Source organism: Poecilia reticulata, chromosome 17, assembly GCF_904066995.2.
Source record: "Poecilia reticulata chromosome 17, P_reticulata-male-v2, whole genome shotgun sequence".
Classification (NCBI taxonomy): Eukaryota; Metazoa; Chordata; class Actinopteri; order Cyprinodontiformes; family Poeciliidae; genus Poecilia; species Poecilia reticulata.
This window is the reverse complement of record NC_088846.1, coordinates 1,269,380-1,287,106: the sequence shown is the minus strand read 5'-3', so window position 1 is coordinate 1,287,106 and position 17,727 is coordinate 1,269,380. Positions and strand designations below refer to the sequence as shown.

At 39.3% G+C, this 17,727-nt stretch overlaps 1 protein-coding gene across 3 annotated transcripts in view; it reads left to right on the top strand.

The window, feature by feature from the left end:
* Nucleotides 1–17,727, top strand: part of dlgap1a (discs, large (Drosophila) homolog-associated protein 1a) — a 149,250-nt gene that overhangs the window by 10,113 nt on the left and 121,410 nt on the right. For 2 of the 3 annotated variants that reach the window (XM_008433540.3, XM_081598756.1), the window contains exon 2: nucleotides 15,509–15,597. The gene's annotated coding sequence lies outside the window, so the exon portion shown is untranslated. Of the gene's footprint in view, nucleotides 1–8,427; nucleotides 8,723–15,508; nucleotides 15,598–17,727 lie in introns of those variants that run through there. The other variant, XM_081598751.1, reaches the window with a different exon arrangement.

Here is a 17,727-nt window from a genome sequence, read left to right as displayed (position 1 = left end):
CTTTACCTGAGGGGAGGGAGAAACGGGACAGTTATCAATTACAAGACTGAAGCTTTGATTTTGGCCAGAGTAGATTTGGTACCAATGAGAAGAACCTCTGTTTATCACTGTTAAGCTGAAGCAGATTGAGGAGAACCAGGATTTATTTCAGTCAAGCAGTCAGTAAGCGAAGATGGTGGGAGGTTGGAGGCGGGCTTACTGGAAACATAGAGCTGGGTGTCATCCGCATAACAGTGGAAATCAATGCCATACTTGCGGAAAATATTGCCAAGGGGAAGGAGATAAATAATGAAGAGAAGGGCCCTAAGACAGATCCCTGTGGAACTCCTGATGTGACAGAGGAAGGCTGGGAAGAGAAGGTTTTGATCCGAATGAACTGAGTGCGGCCAGAGAGATATGATTTAAACCAGTTTAGAGGAGTCTGAGTGATGCCAATAGAGGAAAGTCTGTTGAGTAGGGTGGTATGGCAGATAGTGTCAAACGCTGCACTCAAATCAAGTAGGATGAGAAAGGACAGCAAGCCGGAGTCAGCTGCCATAAGGAGGTCATTATGAGAGCTGTTTCTGTACTATGGAGGGGACGAAAACCAGACTGAAACAGTTCATACAGGTTATTGTTGGATAAATAAGTGTGAAGTTGGGATGCTACTACCTTCTCAAGAATTTGGAGATGAAAGGCAAGTTGGAGATAGGACGGAAATTATTCAGATTATAGTGATCAGCACCAGGTTTTTTAAGATAGGGGTTATGGCAGCAATTTAAATGAAGCAGGAACTGTTCCAGTGGAGAGAGAGGAGTGAATAATGGCAGAGATAAGAGGGAGTATGGATGGGGCACAGGCTTTAACCAGGACTGTGGGAAGGGGTCAAGCAGACAGGTGGACGACTTGGATTTGTGTATAAGGGTTGTAATTTCTGATGTTGTTGGGAGCTGGAAGGAAGAGAAGGAGTGGGCTGGAGGAGAAAGTTCAAGAGTAGGACAGGGGAGGGTTGTGAGCTGAGATGCTGGTGGATCTTAAGAATTTACTGTCAAAAAATGACATGAGGGAATTACAAAAATCAGTTGAACACAAATATGAAGGTAGAGAGTCCGGAACTTGAATGATGTTCTTATAAAGTGAGAATATTGACTTGGTGGAGCCTTCATTTGAACAGATTAAACCAGTGTAGTAAAAGGATTTGGCTTGAGTGATACAGTCCTTATAATGTAATATGTGATTTTTGTAAATGTCTTTATGAACAACTAGTCCAGTTTTCCGGTGGAGCCTCTCAAGTTGCCGTCCTTTGGCCTTCATGAGCCGAAGTTCAGGAGTAAACCAGGGGGCAGAACGAGCAAAAGAAACAGATCTGGTTTTTAACGGAGCAAGAGAGTTGAGTATTGAGTGAAGACCAGTGTTGTAATGTGAGACCAGGTCATCAAGGTGGTTGAATTTAGAGTTGAGTATATATTGTCCATGAGTGAATTGACGCCAAAGGAGAGAGAATTTAAATTAATATCCTTAATGTTACGGAAGGAGATAAGACGGGAAAGCTTAGTGATTGAGAGAGGGAGACAAATATTAAATGAGAGGAGGAAATGGTCAGTTATGGCAAGTTCATCAGCTGTACAATCAGAGGGGGAAACACCAGAACAACAGACTAGATCCAGGACATGACCCCTAGAATGAGTGGGAACATTGATGAACTGCTGGAGACCAAAGCTCTGGAGGCAGGATGAAAAGTCTTTAGTCAGAGAACTATTGCCATCGTCCATGTGAATATTGAAATCACCCAATACTATGATGTTTGGTGAGAGGGTTGACAGGTGAGTGAGAAGAGCAGCAAAGTCATTCAGAAAGTCACTGTTAGTTTCGGGGGGCGGTAGATGGTTGTGATGATGGTGGGGTAGGTCCAGAGAGCTGACACACAGTTGATTCAAACGAAGAGAAGGTGGGAGCAGACAACGGCGAGACTTTCCACTTCTCGCGGTGAATTATCGCGAGACCTCCTCCCCGGCCGGTGCCACGGGGTTGACAGATGTAAACAAACCCCGGTGGAGTAGAATCATTGAGCTGAGAAAAGTCATCAGGTTGTTGCCAAGTCTCAGTCAAGCATAGAAAGTCAAACTTACGGTCAGTGAGGAGATCCTGGATGAGATGTCCCTTGCCCGTGAGTGAGCGGATGTTAAGCAGACCGAAGTTTACAGAGGAGTTATCAGACTTTGCAGGAGTGTTAGCTGACCGGGCTAGGCAAGCTAGCACGCTGCGGTCAACAACCCGGTTGGAAGCACGCCGGAGACGACGAGAGGTAGACCAGATGGATTGTATGGGTTTCGACGTGTCCTCTTGGAAGTTCCGACGAGACCCGCGGTGGATGTATTTCCGGCGTGGTAGGAAAGTTGCATCCGAGATGAGTAGTGAAGCAGGGGAAGTGCAGGTAGATGAAACCGCAGCCGGAGGAGCTCAGCAGCAGAATACTGGATCTGACCTGTAACAGGTTGTTGAAAGAGTGCCAGGAGAGTCCAGAAAAGCACAGCCCAGATATATATCCTGCTAGTTGGCATTGTAGAAGAGGAGTCGGCAGCCTGGACAGGTGAGCAGCGACAGGTAAGACTCAGGTAGTAGATGAGAGCAGGAGAGTGGAAGCTAGTCCATGTACACACGCAGTGTTGTCAAAAACGGCGATTTAGCTGAACAGACAAAAGTTAGTCAGCCTGAGTAGTGCAGTCCATTAGGTCACAAGACCATAAACTAAGTTAATCTAACCGGCGAGCAGCGGCAGCAAGTCGCGCCAGCGTTCACTCCAAAACCGGAGATTACGGTCAGTGAGGAGATCCTGGATGAGATGTCCCTTGCCCGTGAGTGAGCGGATGTTAAGCAGACCGAAGTTTACAGAGGAGTTATCAGACTTTGCAGGAGTGTTAGCTGACCGGGCTAGGCAAGCTAGCACGCTGCGGTCAACAACCCGGTTGGAATTAAAGCTCTGTCTCATGAGACTCTGCCATTTCAGCAACAGCAGATCCTCACAATACGCTTGGTCTTACCAAGCGTATTAGTAGGCAGCCTTCACCACCACTGGAGCCAACTCAGCACCAGATAGTGGTCAGTGGACAGCTCTTTGCCCGAGTGTCAAGACATGAAGTCCCATATCCGATGTGACAACAACAGAGTTTATTATCGAACTACAGCGTGTCCTGGTGCCAAGTGCACATACCCTTTCGTTCACCTGGGTGAACCCCAACGTACAGGCACCAAGATCCGGGGCAACAAGTATGCCCACTCCTGCCTGACGCCTCTCACCAGGGGCAACTCCAGAGTGTAAGAGTTTCCAACCCCTCTCAATGAAACTGGTTCCATAACCAGAGCCCTGTGTTGCGGTGAGACAGACTATTTCTAGCTGAGAATATTAAACAGCTGAAAATCATGAAGCAATCTCTAAATGAACCCAAATTATTTGGTGAAAAAAAAAATCAGGTTTCACAGGTGTAAAACAGCTCAGAACAGTGGACCTCCAGTATCCGCAGGGCAGGGGGCCACAACCATCTGTGAATAGCTTTTCAACTTCCTTCTGGAGTCTGGCATGCTGCAGACATCTGTTTGGTGCTCAGGTGGTGAGTTCTCCAAAAACACCCGAGGAGAGTAATTAGCCAGGCTTAGGTTGGTTTCTAATCCGTCTCCCTGTGGTGACGGTGCGGCGAGTGGTTGGAGGAGTTAGCAGCGGTGGTTAGCCGCTCCAACCCAAAACAGCAGGACGCACTTTTGAAGTATTCCACACTTTCAATTTATTTAACTTCGTCCACATAAAGCCAGATCTCCACGGCACTAAAACATTATATTTTCATACATGAGAAAAGTAACGATAGTTTACTGCTCTGCACCTCATCATCACCTATGTTTTCTTCTACAACAAAGTGGAAGACTAGTTCTTCTTCTGTACAATAGTACAACAAAGGACAAATGAATAGGCGCCCCCTTGTGATGATGCCTACTCATCTTTAGGAACCAAACAGTATAATGGCTGTTACACTGTCTGTAAATTTTGTTAGGCACTGAGACTGAACACTGTTAAAGGATCGCGAAGAATTGTGGTCTGTCTGACCTCACATAGTATTTTCTGCGAAAACAAGGAAATGTATTGCTGATTCATGAATTCTCTTTTTAAGAAGAAGTTATATTTGCACATTAATTTTTCAGCAACAAAACGGTTCAAACTGCTTTTTTAATGTTAGGAAATAGATCAAGTAGCTCCAAATCTTCTGCAAATACATCTCTTACTATGAAATGCTGTTAAAAAACTTGAATAAACTGATCAAGTATTCCACTAAAGTCACATTTTTCATGACAGTTAAATTAATATTACTTTTTTCTTCACTGTTTAAAAAACGTTCTTATACTCTGTTGTGAACTCTTAAGTACATCTTAATACAGCAAAGTAAAATAACACGAGAACAAACATGTCATCTATTTAACTCCCATCTACATATAAAATATCATATCCAGCTTAGTATATTCCATGATACATTGTATTCACAGTATAACATACCATAGAAACAAATATAGGTGTTTTCAGTGTATTACTTAATAGCAAGGGATAGCAGAAGGGAAAGAAAACCCTCAATAATAAGAATCAATATTTAAAAGAATGGTGGGAGTTGTATTGCTATAAAATGTAAAGGTCTATCTTCAGCAATGTTTAATTAAAATATGTGCAGTGATGTGATGAATATGTCCAAATGAATTCAGATAAAATCTTACTAATCTTGGTGAGTTGTATAATAGCTTACATGGTGATTCCTATTAAAACAAATGATTTGAGCATTACTACAACCGGTTGCCTCGTGAGCAGTTCGCAATAAAGGTAATTCTTGTTTTACCTTGCCTTGCATAACATTAACATTCCAGTGTATTTGTGAAGCAAAAACTTGAAATATCTCACTTCTGGCTTTAAGAATTTGTAAAGTAGCCTTTGAAGCTTTCTTACTTTTTTATGGGGTTTATTTTAGATAGGGCCATGTGATTCCTAAAATATCATAGCTCATCTTATAGCTGACTTTGTGGATGCTGTTGCTACTGGGTGCAGAAACTGTTTCATCTGCAACTCATTTTAGGCATCATTTAGGCGTCAGAGTGTGTTTATATTTCTTTCCATCATTTTAGCGGCAGTGACCAGGGGAAATGCCCCTGGTCAACAACTACCTGTTGCTTTTTACCTGATACAACAGGTAAAAAAGTTGGGTGGTGGTATGCTGTTATCTGGGAACTTCAGACTGCCGGTTCTGAACCTAATGTGTGACAGAATGGAGAACCATGATCAATTAGCCAGTTTGTAAAGAAATCAAATTTTAAGCACAGGTAGTTTTTGGTCTTTTTTATATTGAGCTAACCATGGATGGACAGAAGTTTGAAACTTACAGAAATCTTGTTTTATCACAAACTATTGGCTTCAATGTAATGACTCTTTAAAACTACGTAACCTGAACATATTGATGCTCTAAAACAGACTTCAGAAGTGAGGGAAGGGGGACCGATCAGAGCAACTGCGATTGTTTTTCTGAGGTATTCCTGCCAATACTTGGCTTCTACTTGTTCAAGTCAAACTCGTTTGTTTGTGAAAGTAGCACACCTGGTCAGGGCTCATAGTCAGCTGAGTTTACAAAACTAGGAAATAGCTGGTTCAGAAGCAGACCATCTCTTCTCTCTCCTGATGTATTTGTTGATTTGATCAAATTGCTGACTTCAATTCATGCCGCATAATTTATATCGCAATGTCATAAACTTTATTTCCACTTAGACAGCAGCAACCTTTAAAGTGTGCAAAAGTCTAAATGCTTACCAGTTTTCTCTGTACATGATGGGACAATTTCTCCATGCCTACTATTGATTCATATTCATATTTCATCTTGCTTATGAAATATGAACATTAACCGTCTTACTTTGTAAAAGGTGTTTGCTGCCAATCCATGTATAAGCTGAGGGCTGCCAGTCTGTATGATTGATGGCTGATATTCATCGCCATCTTCTTTGTTTTTCAAAAGGTTTACGATAAAATTACAAGTTCTTTTGCATCTTTGTCTGTTTGTGCAACTGACCACACAGCAACCTATGATCATTTTTACAATGAAACCAACTAAATAAATGCAGTATTAGGCTTTAGGAGTGTCTTTTTTTTTGCAATCTTCAAAGGAGTTAGCACGTGTATAGGTTGCCCGTCATAGTGGAGTGGACCACTTTGTGAAGTGTGCGACATCATGTTGCCTCATGATGCCATGTTCCTCATGGTTATCTTCATTTAGCACTCAAATTAAAGGCAGCATATGTGCTGTTATTTTAGCAAGAGAGCAGTTAGAAATGACAGAATACATTAAGGTTCGTTCCTCTGCTTGTCTGTGCTGCAAAGCCTCAGCTGGTCTCACCCCCCATGTGGGAACCAGGTTGCTGCCGGCGGCACAATTAACAACAGAAGTTGTTTCAGAGTTTTATAGCTAGGTGATGAGCTTTCAGTTTCTATTGCTACATTTAAAGTAAGGAGTGGGGTATGCATTACCAGTCAAGGCTGAACTGAGACATATGGCATATTTTGCTTTGAAATGTTTGGATACTGATAGCAGTAATAAAATTATGCTGTTTTGAAGGAAAATGTTGCATCTCTTTTCTGCACAGTGAGAGCAAAGTTCATCCTAAGAGTTTTTCCAAGTCCATCTTTGATTTACTGCCACCCCAGGAAAAGACCCTCTATATTAAAGCATTTGTGAGACCAACTGAAGTGTGTCATGTAAAAAAAGTATCAGTCAATTCTCCAAAACTTTGTCAGTTATGAACATACTCATTTATTTTTTTAATATTATTTTTTAATATTCCGAGTAATTTAAGTATTTTTTTAAATAGTGATTCCGAACTTTACCAAAACTAGGGTGTTCCCTGATCCACTTTTTTCACTTCATATCCTGATATCTGTACTGGGATAGCATGTCTTCATTAACGTACTTTGATCCCCCACCATGTGTTGTTAGTTTCTCAATAAAACACACAAAGGGTAAATTAGACTAATAAAGTATCTTTTAATTCGCTGGATTAAAATTGGAGGAAAAGAAATCTATTTTCCTGCCTTTAAAATACGGATAGGATTAAGGGCTAATCTTACAGCAACAGAGTTTGAGCTAGCTTTAGGGTAGGGTTCAGCACTCCTGAGCTACATCAACATGAACACACATTGTTTCAGGACATCAACTGATTATTCATGAAATGCCACATGAGCCAGCTTTAGAGCCATCTCGTGGATTTGTTTTATTGAAGAAATTAAATTCTTAAATTCAAGTAGCTATTTAAAAACTTATGTTCTCATAATAAACAATAAGTTCTATGCAGATAAATTGTCTCCTTGAACAACGATCCTCTATAGAAACTTAAAATATAACGGAGAAATAATCAAACATTTTCTCTTAGATATGCTTTAAGTAACAGAATAGGCGCTCCAGGATGTCGAGTCTGTACAGTTCTCTGTCTTTGGCATAAAACCTCTCTGTATGTTTCACATACAAGAAAAATATTTTGTTTCTTTGCTGAACTGCTTTTTACATTCTGCAGGATAATTTGTTCCACCAGGAAGGATTTGATTTAAGTCTAAAATGGCATTTTTGTGATGACCGACATCTACTGTCCAAGTAAAATAAGAAAAAATAAAACTTTTATTTCTGACAGTTTGACAAGTAATTCCTTACCTTTTTATGGGCTGGCAACATGGCTAAAATACAGATTACAGATAGCTATTAAATAAAAAGGTCAAAATAGGCAAAACATTTTTCAGCTGTTTTATTAGTCTACACGCTTTGTTGCTTACGTAGAGTGCATTAACACATAGATAATTGAAGAACACTCAGTCTCAAACTTTTTTTTCATTGAAAAAATATTATTTTAAAGGTCAGTTATGACAAAGCATAAGGGAATGTGCAATCTTACTATATTAAACAAATGACAAATTTATCATGGTAATCAGTCAAAGGGGCAGTGTTATGTAAGATCAAGTTTTTTTAGCTTTACATCATGTTATAATGTTAAATATAACATTGTTAGATATAAACCATTGTTAGATATAAACAGGGGTGGAAATTAGCACCTGCCACTTGCTAAATGCGGGTAAAAGTATAAAGTGGCGTGTAAATTGCAACGCACCCGCCGCTGTGGCGGGTTTACAATTTGAACAACAACAAAAAAAAGCTGCATTCAGTTTGAACTTCTGTACAGGGGAGGACTGTCCGTCTCTACTACAGACTGATGCATTTACTGTCCACATATGGCGGCCCTACGCTGTCATAATTTAACAACAAAAAAAGTATATTAAATATAATTTGTATCGACCGTGACAGCCCATTGGGTGATTTTATTGACGGACATTGGGTTTATCCAATGGAATCTCTCGGTTCTCTTTGGCCCGCCCCTTCCCTCTGACGTTATAAATAGAGCCATTTCAGTTAGCTGCTAACCGGAGTCCGAGAAAAGTGAGAGGATATGAGACGGGGCGGGTCAGAAAGGCTACGACAAAAGCTAAAAAGCGCATAAGCCCATTCAGAAAAATGTGTCAAACTATCCGATACGTTTCCCGCACTAACTTTGACCGCTGGATCAGATTCAGTAGCGGAGAAGGAGAAAGAGTTGGCGATGTGTGTGTCCTGTGGCTTTATTATCGTCGGAGGATGATGATGAGAGAGACCAGGGACAGATTGAGGAAGAGTTCAGCTGCTGCTGCCCGGTAAAAAAGGAGTGTAAATGTTCATAAAGATAAAGTTTCATTCAGGCTGGAGGGCAGGTGTGTGTGTGTGTGTGTGTGCGTGCGTGTGTGGGTGTGTGTGTGTGTGTGTGTGCGTGTGTGTGTGCGTGTGTGTGTGTGTGTGTGTGTGTGTGTGTGTGTGTGTGTGTGTGTGTGTGTGAGAGACTACCTGGAACACTAAGCTCCAGGTAGTCAGAAAAACTTTGGAGTAAAACAGGAATAATGACGGCCAGTGGAATTAATAATGAACACGTTCTGGGATATTTTAGTAATAATAATAATTGTGAATTTCAATAGAAAACGTAAGAAGTAAGGAAAAACAAAACAGTTAGAAAACAGCTATTGATACCAATTAAAAATATTTTATAAATGACTAGACAAATCTTCATACTATCAGGGGGCGTTGTAGCTAAAATGTGGAAATGTTCAACATATGATTGCAAGAATGTTAGGGTTATGTCGTTAAAGTTTGCTGTAGTAATTACTTGAAATGAACTTACTGCACTACAATTCTGTTAAGGTGTCCATGGTTTATGTTAATTTATTATGTATGTGTATGGTAAACTTATTGTTAGTAAATCGGTTTTCATAGAGTTATATATATATAACTCTATGAAAATTTGCTTGTACTGGTGGGGTTTGTAATCGGAAAAAAACCCAAAAAACAGTGGCTGATGAAATGTTTGAGTGGCCGGTAAAACATTTTCTCTACCAGCCACTGAGGCTGGTGGACAAAATTTTTAATTTCCACCCCTGGATATAACCTCCCAGAGCTGCAGTTTCTAAGCTTCCACCTCACAGAGCAGCTCTTCCCCTCGACTTCCTCACTCAGCTCCTTCAGACTAGCCAGGAGCAATTAGCAAACACCTGGTGAGTTCATTAGAGGAGCTATTTCTCAGTGAAATGCTGGTAAAATCGTTGTTAAAAAGTTAATAGTAGAGCCATGTTGTAATGACTTCCTGAAGGCAAAGTTTCAGAAAGAACTGGCGTTCTTAAAGAGACAGAGGCCCAATTTCAAGGCGTTGAATTATGAAGTAGAATTTTAAGTTATATTAGATTATTACATATATAGAACATTTTATAACAACTGAAGTTATCTATTTGATTGTACTATAAAATGTCACGATGTAAATGAACTTATATAGCTCTTTTCCAATCATTTTTGACCACTCAAAGCGCTTTACATTAGTGTCATCACACCCACCCATTCACACACCTTTATTCACCGATACGCAGAACAGTAGGCAATTTGGGGTTAAGTGCCTTGCCCAAGGGCACATCAATGTGCCAGGTGGAATCGAACCTACAACCTTCCAATCACAAGACGACTACTCTACCCACACAGCCACAATCGCCCCATAATCAATTATGTGCCTGGAAAACACATAATATTGCCCTTTAAATTCAGCATAAATGTTATTTTCAAAATTCCTACAATTGTATGCACACACTCTTTAAAGAAATTAGAATATGTGTTCTTATTAGGCTCATTTGAGAGTAACCTTTCAGCAGGTATTAAGTATACTTTTTATTAAGCCCACATAACTGTATCAAAAGTGTTTTTATTGGTCTGATTCTAATCCTATATGTTATGTTTTCATTAACCGTAAGCAGAAAATCTTCATGATTACATTTTGTAATTAATCTATATAATGTGTCTCCATTAGTAAATTCTGTTACTGAAATACGTTGACTTTTAATAATATTTGTCATTATTAGCTGGTTGTGCTAGTGTGAAGTTGTTTTGATTAAATTTGCAACACAAGCCCAGTTTGTAGGCCTTTCTCCTTCAGTGACTCTGAACATATAGAAACATGTTGGAAGTCTTTTTAATTTGGGTTCAGTTGTCTTCGTTGTGAAATATGAGACATCAATTAGAGTTAGAAGGATTTTTTAAAATGTACACTATTTGGGTTTTTGTATTTTTTGAGAACAATACACAGCAAATTGGCAAATTCAAAAGTGTTTCTGTGTTAATATACTTTGTGCAAAAGCAGAATTATTTTTATGCTAATCGAGTTATTGTGAGCATTTGGATTTTGTGTATGCTTTTCTGTGAATTTAGTCCCTGTGTTGGTGTTGTTGTGCCCACCCCTGATTCAGCCCAGCTGTGTCCTGTTCCCGATTATCCCTGGTGTATTAAAACTCTTCTGTGTCCCTTGCTCCCATCGGATCCTTGTCGTGATTGTGTCCTCGTCATCTACCTGAGTCTTTGTCTCCTCACCGCTCACCTTCTTGATCATCATTAAACTCTCATTTCTACACGTAACTCTGGGTCGGACCATGTACATCCTCACCACCATTAAACATCACATTTCATGACAGTCATATTCTGTGTAACTCTGGGGTGTATAATATTAGTAGTTAAAATCGAGTGTTAAAACAGTGTTTCCGTATCAAATCTGGAGGTGTTAAAATGGACTCTTGACTTCTTAACTCTGAACTCTTAAAGCGGCTATAACACTAAAGGAGTTAATTCACTGACTCCACCCCCAGAATCTCAGGTTCCCACCAAAGCTAAGCGACAGAAGCCAAGTCATTTCAGAACTATTTGCTTTCCACATGTCAGAGTTGTTCACCATGCTTGGTAAGTATTTTTTTGTATATTTTTTTCTGAGATGGTTTACATTGCTATTATTTTGAGTTGAGACCAACCTGTATGATAGATGACATGTCATTGCTCGGTGATAGCATATTTTAGTTTAGCAAGCTGAAATTCATTTTTTTGTGGGGTATAACTTTAGTGTTAGAAAAAAATTGAGCAGGTGAACATTGAGTCAAACTCTTGACTAACTTAAACAGATCTGTAATAATTTGGAGTATGTTTTTTCATTATCTTAAATATTTACATGAACATTGGTCAGATTTATCAACCTTTCGGATCCTGAGTTTTTTCTTTGAAAAACTGCAAAATGATTTTTCATGTTGGAAGCATATTCTGGACAAATTATTTATGTTATTTGTCGTTCCAGTTGTTGCGCCTTCTCATATGCATTTTGCATTAAGTTTTTATCCTTTAATTGCCTTTTTTTCTAGGTATCAAGACCAGTTTGGTTGAGGATGAATCGCCAATCATCAGCATCAATCGCTCTCTTCCCCTAATCGCTTCTCCCAAGATTCATGCTCAAAAAATGGTTATGTGTTAACATCTCTGAAATTCAACATCTCTGTAATGGAGGCTTGTTGTTAGAGTTGTATTAAAAATGTATTCCTTTGTTCCATTTTTCATTATGTTTTTTGTTTATGATCCAGAGGCCAACACTGGCTGTCTTTCTTGGAGACTCAAGACTGTCCAATGCAGTACCTAAGAGGAGCACGTTGATGTCCCCGGTCAAACTTTATGGACAACCCAACAACCCGAAGACAATCTGTGTTAGTGAATGGACAGCTCTTTGGAGGAGGGCAGAGAGGCCCTTTCTTTTATTAGATATTTAACAGAAACACAAACTGGGTAAGAAATAATGGTACTGAATACCAGGTTGGCCTGTTCTGTACTGTAATATCCAGTAATCTACTTGTGTTAAAAACAACAAAGAATATCTTATTTCATGAACTGCATCCATTACTTTCTTCACCTTGTATTTTGAACAATTTCATGCATATTGTATTGAAGACAAATGTATTATGCAAACTGTTTTCTGCATTGACCAGCTGACATGTCAGACCTTTTGAAGAGCAATATTTGAATAAAAGCAACATGTAAAACATGAAAGTGTATATTATTCCATGTTACATGTTTTCTAATTATGGTGCATGTTTTGAAATAAATGCATTTCAGAAAATAATTGCCTCTTTATTAAATGTTTATTTTCCAAATCATTTCTAAAAGTTCCAAACAATAAATATTTTATTGTTTATCTATTTAGTATTAATTACAAATACCTCTTATGAAGTAGCGTTAATATTTAAGTTTTAACACTGAGTTAGTGTTGGTGTTAAATGACTTACTCCAGACAGAGTTAAATTGGCAGTCTCTGGTGAGGACCCATAGAGACACTTTAAAAGTGTGAAAGTCGAATCTGACAGAGTTAAGTTGGGCCTGCTGGATTTGCTGTGTATATTTGCAGTATTTTGGTTATCATGCTGTACTCATGACTTTGTTTTGTTTATTTGAATTAAAAATAGATCCAGACTTTATTTCCAATTGTACCCAATGAAAAGCCTACTGAAGAAGCTGCTAGCTTATTGAACAAAACTGGTCTTGTCTAACACTTCCACCTCTTGTGAAACAGCACTGGAAAGTAAATCATAAGAATTTGATAACTGATAATGTCATATTAATAAAAGTAATTAATTCTTTTCTAGATTAAATTTGATCATGATTGATCAAAAATCAAGACCCCATTTCTTTCTCACCAATGTTACAAATTGATTAGTAAGTAATAAACATGAGATATTGTAAAGCTACTATATGCAACTTTTATTTAAAAAATCTCCTTTTTTACATATTTGCTAACTGTCACTATGTCGTGAAAGTATGTTATGAGACAGATAACCTGTCTTATACTTCCTCCCCTGACCAATCAAAAAATATTCAGAAAATTCTAATTTTTTAGAATTAGGATCTTCATGAAACCTTGAAGCAAAAATCCAAAAAAAGAATTTTTGCCATGTCATTTATTTTATGAGATATTTTTTGTATCACATTTGATACAGCAGGCTTTTCTTAGAAATTTTGGCTCACAACAATGTAAGTTTTAGATGCAAAAACAAATTTTGCCTACTGTATAATATTTAGAAAGTATGGAACAATTTAGGAAGTTTTTCTCAGTTTCTTTTCCACCAAAAACTTTTTACAGCCATTTATTTCACTTTGTGGTAGGCACTAAAAGAGTTTCTGTCCTTGTTCAGGCAAAGACGTACGTTAAACTTTTTACAGTAGAAATGTGAAAAGTGATTTCCAGAACAATGTTTGAGTCTCTGTTGGGCTTCCCCTGTAGGAAAATGATCAATGCCATTCTTTCTCACATTAAGAGGCACACTGCAACTTGTTCTTCTACAGGGTGCCCTTCAAGTCACTTCAGGAGAGGAAAGTGGTCTACCATACTTGATTTTGACCTATCCTGCACTTGTAGAAGTGCCAACTAAATCATTTTAGGTTGTAGCTTCAGCTAATCTCTTCTATTGAAGTTTCAAGCATTGATGATGGTTACTGTAACAGTGTGCCACTAGATGTGCATGCACCATCTTTGGAATCTAAAGCCAAACTTCAAAAATGCTGATTAGATATCAAGAAGAGCAAAACCTCCCATGAACTTCAACAATGGCTGGCTTGAGAACCATTATATGAGTTTTGGAGTGGATGGAAGACTTCTTCATGAGGAATGGAAATGAACTGACGAGTGGAAGAGGGTGAATGGGCTTCAGAGTGAACCAGGACAACAACCTAATTGTGATCTAGGTAGTGAACCTATTTCTTCATGTGTTGGAATTGAACTAGTGGAAAATGTTCTGCGATCCCCTGGAGCATTTCATCAGTGACAAAGTTCTTGAATATATACATGGAGTTATGTAACACCTGGTCTTAGAGCCTTCCTCAACCCCGGCAGTGACATAAACATATAGAGCTTGACAGTATTTTTCTCCATTTGTATTATTTGCTTTTCATATTGGTCTTAACTGATTAATTTCTGACTGTGTACAGGGTAGTTGTTTGGACCTGGACCTGTTTAGACACTATGATCATCATAGTCTTCATCATAGTTGGTATCTGAATATCCTTTATCATACATGGGCGGGGGAGTCCAGACCTCATCATAATTCTCATCATTTTCTCCTTACTGCTCTATGTAGCTTGAATTGTCATACATTATCATGTTGATGACTATTCAAAGTATTTTCTTTCTCCCTCTTCTTTCTTTACTCTTGTTAAATCTAAAATATACATAACTAGTCGATACACCATAAAGATTGTGGTTTTAGAATAACTACTATTGTGAAAAAACCCAAACTGCATTTTGAAATGACATTTAATGATAATTAATGAGTAAACATAAGTTTGTGGCTAAATTGTGGCTGGTATGACATTGATTGCTTTATAAAAATATTACATTACTGTTCAGTGATAAAGCACCTCAAATAACTGCAGCATCAAATATGATACACAAGTTTTAACACAATTTAAATGTAATATAACAAAAACATTTCTAAGTAATTGTACATTATTTCAAAACATAAAACATTATTTTTAAAAAAAGTGAATAACAATGTATATATTATTTTTAATGTAAGTTCTCTAAAATAGGCAAAGACTTTCCTGGAAAACGTGTCTGACCAGTCTCGTGCGAAACGACATTTTGAAAAGAGAAAAAAACGCTGTTTCTCCACCTGCAGTACAATGATAATCCACTAGATGGCAGAATACAAGTCTCAAATTGTAAACAATAGGTTGTTTGGGTAAGAATTGATCGTGGTGTAAAAAATAGAGACCACAGAAACTTATGTATCATATATGATACAAATGGCGGTTATGAGACAGATAACCCTGTCTTATACTTCCCCCCTGAGCTACAAAAGCGATCGGCAAAAATGCACCACTCATGGTCAAAAATAACCAATCAGAGCCAAAAGAAGGTCTTGGTGTTGTTAATCATTCTTGTACTCGGTGTACTAATGGCAAAGAAACAGGAAAACTGGCTGTCTGGCTGGCTTGATAGATGAATGGATGGATGGATGCAGTCAAGCATCTCCAGAGAAAAATCATTTAATGATATGACTTCTAATTTAATCTAATGTCAGTTTTTTTCTATCTTGTTTGTGTTTTCCTAGATAACTGGTGGTAATATGAGACCTGTTAGAGGGAGATGTCAGTCCCTTCCAACTTGTATCCAATCTATAATGATGGGGATTTGAACACGGTGAGTGAACATGGACTACATTTACTCATACACTGACATGAAACAACCTAGTTTGACTAAGAAGACATCCAGTTGACTAAGCAACTGGATGTCTTCAGTTGCTTAGTCAACTGATTTTCAGCAAGCATTAATATTTACTTTAGGCACATATTTTATGATGTTGTGCAAATGATATTGCTTAACTGAAGAATGAAAAGTAATAAAACTTGTTTTCAGGTGTTGTAAAATTCTCCCATAAAAAGATGCATGTATTTGTTGTGAAATAAATGGCAACAAACATATAACCTGTCTTTTGTGTATTATGTACACCTCTCTGTGAGCTTCAATTTTCATGGATTTACTGGTTCAGAGACTTTTTCTTTTAATGTTCCAGATTAAAAGTTATATATATAAATTCCCTTCTCACCCTCCGCGGGTCGGAGGTCTTTAGTGCAGGTCTTTTCCAGTTCCTCTCTGAGGCCCTGGTATTTCTCCAGTTTCTCCTTTTTCCTGATGTTGTAGTCACTTGGTATTGCTACATCCACCACAAATGCTTTCCTCTGTTCTTTATCCACCACCACAATGTCCGGTTGGTTCTCCATTACCATTCTGTCTGTCTGGATCTGGAAGTCCCACAGGATCTTAGCTCGGTCATTCTCCACCACCTTTGGGGGTGTTCCCCACTTCGATCTCAGGGCTTCCAGTCCATATTCTGCACAGATGTTCCTGTACACTATGCCCGCCACTTGGTTATGTCGTTCCATGTACGCTTTCCCTGCCAGCATCTTGCACCCTGCTGTTATGTGCTGGACTGTCTCAGGGGCCTCCTTGCACCACCGACACCTTGGGTCTTGTCTGGTGTGGTAGATCTGAGCCTCTATTGCTCTGGTGTTTAGGGCCTGTTCCTGTGCAGCCAGGATGAGAGCCTCTGTGCTGTCCTTGAGTCCAGCTTTTTCCAGCCATTGGTAGGATTTCCTGATATCAGCTCTTCAGTTATTTGTCGGTGGTACATCCCATGTAGGGGCTTGTCCTCCCATGATGGTACCTCCAGCACCTTGTCTTCTGTTCCCCATTGCCTGAGACATTCGCTGAGCACATCGTCTGTTGAGGCTTTGTCCTTGATGTATTTATGGATCTCGGATGTTTCATCCTGGACAGTGGCTCTCACACTCACTAGTCCTCTGCCTCCTTCCTTACGGCTCGTGTACAGTCTCAGGGTGCTGGATTTGGGGTGGAATCCTTCATGCATGGTTAGTAGCTTCCAAGTCAAAAACATCCGTGGCCTTCATCTCTTCCATTGGCCAGCTAATTATTCCTGCAGGGTATCTGATTACTGGTAAGGCATAGCTGTTTATTGCACAGATCTTGTTCTTGCCATTGAGCTGGCTTCTCAGAACTTGCCTTATTCGTTGAAGGTATTTGGCTGTGGCTCCTTTCCTTGTGACCTCATCGAGGTTGCCATTTGCTTGTGGTATTCCCAGGTACTTGTAACTGTCCTCAATGTCTGCTATTGTTCCTTCTGGGAGTGAGACCCCTTCTGTGTGGACGACCTTCCCTCTCTTTGTAACCATCTGACCACACTTCTCTAGTCCGAATGACATCCCAATGTCAGTGCTGTAGATCCTGGTGGTGTGGATCAGTGAGTCGATGTCTCGCTCGCTCTTGGCGTACAGCTTGATGTCATCCATGTAGAGGAGGTGACTGATTGTGACCCCATTCTTGAGTCGGTATCCGTAGCCAGTCTTGTTGATGATTTGACTGAGGGGGTTCAGGTCTATGCAGAACAGCAGTGGGGACAGAGCATCTCCTTGGTATATGCCACATTTGATGGACACTTGTGCAAGTGGTTTGCAGTTGGCTTCAAGGGTGGGTTACTTGAGATATATAAAAAAGAAAATCCAGCTTGGGAAGTTGAAATACATAGGTGCAATGCTACTTCACACTATTGGCTGCCGCTTTGAGTCCGCATGGACCTCTGAGGAGCATGCCTGAATATGTTGGAGGCAGAGTCTTCCCTAGACTCTTCCCTCTGCCTACATCCCCCAAAATGCTGTGCGGTTTGGGATCAGAGTTCAGTGAAATTATTAAAGTAACATAGGATGAATATAGGTTGATAATTTTAATCAAATGTCTATTACAGTAGAGTTCATT